The 2,762-nt window shown below is 50.7% G+C and overlaps 1 long non-coding RNA gene across 1 annotated transcript in view; it reads left to right on the top strand.

The window, feature by feature from the left end:
• LOC108793452 overlaps positions 1-1,162 on the top strand; it is a 3,295-nt gene extending 2,133 nt beyond the window's left edge. Inside the window, exon 2 of the long non-coding RNA XR_001941642.1 lies at positions 1,133-1,162. This is a non-coding gene — a long non-coding RNA (uncharacterized LOC108793452). The remainder of the gene's footprint in view (positions 1-1,132) is intronic.
• The last annotated feature ends 1,600 nt before the right edge of the window (positions 1,163-2,762 follow it).

Here is a 2,762-nt window from a genome sequence, read left to right as displayed (position 1 = left end):
TCCGGCCCTGCTTGCTAGAGGACATGATTGACAATGGATCTGCAGCATGGGAGGGGCGGCATCTAGGTGCCTCTTATATTCTTAAAGGAAGCTTCCAAATTCTGATTAGCACCCCACCCGTAGACCCACCGAGCCAGGGCTGTGCGGAAGAGGCCCTTTTCCTCATCGACATAGGAACAAGACACTTTGCTAAGGGGGGTCCTCTTTTTTAATATGCACCCCCCCCCCCCCATGTTGGTGGCGTGTGGTTTGGTATGGGTCCAGAGGGGGGAAAACACGCTTGCCAACTCCCACCCCCTTGCCTGCTAGGCTGCGTGCTTGTAAAAGGACCTGGTATGAATTTAAGGGGGCACCCCACATTGATTTTTTTTATTGGGGGGGCTTCCCCCCCTTAAAGGAGAACTATGAGATGAGTGATTTTCACTCACCTCATAGTTCGAGCCGACGTGTGACAATGAAACTGTCACACGTCGGCTCAATAGATCGGGAAATGAGAGAACACCTACCGTCGCTCGCTTCTCGAGCATCTCCCTGACTGTCAGTCACGGCTCCCTGCAGGGATTCCTCCCCTCCCCGATCCTCCAGCCCTGACTGGCGGAACGGATGGGGGAGGGGGAGGGTACAGCTGGCTCTGCCTCTAGATAGGCAGAGTTAGTTGTCAATCACGCAGCTAGGTGGATCTCGACATCGATGTCGGGATCCGTCCCGGCTGCGGCGGTCTCAGTATACCGCGAGTTGTAGCTCCCTATATACTGAGCTTAGGGTGACGGGAGGACGCTAGTTTGTGTCCTCCCGTTACCCTTAGGAGAACTATGGGGAAAAACACTGACCCCATAGTTCTCCTTTTAAGTAAGCTTACCAAACCCCGGTACGTTCGGCTTATCACCATTCAGTATGATTTGCATGCACATGTTCCGGGTCAGTGGCAAAGCATTGAAGAAAGGGGATGAACATGACAGCCAGGCATCTAGCAATGACACCGGCTCAGTCTGGGTGAGAAGAGTACAGAGCAGCTACATGAGTTTTGTAAAAAAGCAATATACTGAAGACGTCAATCCTGCGAGTAATTGTGCGTTCATCTTTCCAAAATCCTTTACAAAGTAGAAAACTTCTCTTCTTCCATTCCTTTCAGGTCCCGCTCTTCACAAATCAAGAAAGATGATCGATTCCAAAGGTAAAGCATCTCCCCCTTTTATCTCTCTCTGCTCACTGGGGGGGTGACGGTGGCTGGGATCAGTAAGACACAGATATCACTCCGACGCAGTGGCGTAACTAGTGACCTCGGGGCCCCGATGCAAGAATCCATGAAGGTACCCCCCCAAGAAGAAACAAATTAGATTCTTTTATTTTTTTTTTAAACAAAATTGATACATTTAGAGAAGGAAAAAAACCCCCACTCTCCTCATGTCCCCAGCTCCCCATTATCTCCCCCTTCATGTCCCCAGCTTTCCGCTCCCGGACCCCATGTCACCTTCCTTCATGCTTCCAGCTCCCTGTCTCCCCCTTCGTGTCCGCAGCACCTCTATTCGGCACTGGGCAGCAGTTCTGTGTGATGAGGGGGCGGGGATTACACCGCTCCCACTCATTGGCTGCCGCGCCGGCTGGATGATGCTTCACGCTGCGCCCGGAACAAGGTGAGGGGAGCAGCGTGAAGCATGTAGGGCCCAGGACATGGGGAAGAGGTCCCGGGACTGGTAATCAGCGGTCACCAGGTGACCCTTCCTCCTGTCCTGGGCCCCCTCCAAGTGGCGGAACTCCAGGGCACGGTCGCGGCCACGACCTCTGCGACCCTGGTAGTTCCGCCACTGCTCCGATGGCTTTTCATTACATCCTTACCCATCAGTGACGCATTCCTAATTCCAAATCATTTTCCTATATACAGAACATGCTTTGTACATGACGTTTATGTGCTGCACCTTGTTAAAGTGCAAGTCCGTCCTAGAATGACTCTATGAACATTAAACAGTCATGTAACACTCCATATACATATAACTCATGGGGGTCAGGTTTAGGCAGAGCTATTCACCCTGCAAATCTCTATGGATCGCTATCGAGCGCTGATATTATTTTTTCCTGTACTTGTCGATACCGAAAGTCGCATTAAGGAAGTCAGCCAGCGTGAAGCATCATCTCCATGCTCCCTTGTCACCAGGTGATGAGGAAGCAAGGAGGCGGTTTCCCGACCAATCAGGAAGCCCGTGGGCAAGTCATTACCCGCCCCCATACTTCCAGATTTGCCAGAAAGCCAGCTCCGTGCTCTTTGGTGACGAGAGAGCATGCAGGTGGCTTCCCGGGCCAATCAGGATGCCAGACAGCATATATTGACTCACCGCCCGGCTTTCCGATACCGGACTTTCCGCTATCGGGATAGGCATTGCCCAAATACACAGTATTGGCACCGATGCCAATAGGAGTATAGGTGCATCCCTATCTGTGAATGTTCAATCTGTGCAAATGGATGCAATCTAATGTCATTTTGTATGTCATGTAATACTACATTATGGCCACTAGATGGCGATGAGGAACATGGGGAATAAATAAGTCTTTCCTGAGCGCCATCTAGTGGCCGTATGTGGTATATTAAATACAGTGCATTGGAAAGAAAATACTGTATAGGAATAAAGTTCATTTTGGGCTCCGTACAAATGTTTATAGAGTGTTTCAGGGTGAAGGGCCCCGTGATTTGAACACAAGTATAAATGGTGTTGCGCACCTCCTGCCCACCTTGTGCTATCTACATCTTTGATGCCAACAAGGCACAG

Source organism: Nanorana parkeri, unplaced genomic scaffold (genome assembly GCF_000935625.1).
Source record: "Nanorana parkeri isolate BGI_ZX_2015 unplaced genomic scaffold, ASM93562v1 scaffold748, whole genome shotgun sequence".
NCBI lineage: Eukaryota > Metazoa > Chordata > Amphibia > Anura > Dicroglossidae > Nanorana > Nanorana parkeri.
Note: the sequence above shows the minus strand (reverse complement) of the source record. Positions and strands in the feature narration are given on the sequence as shown.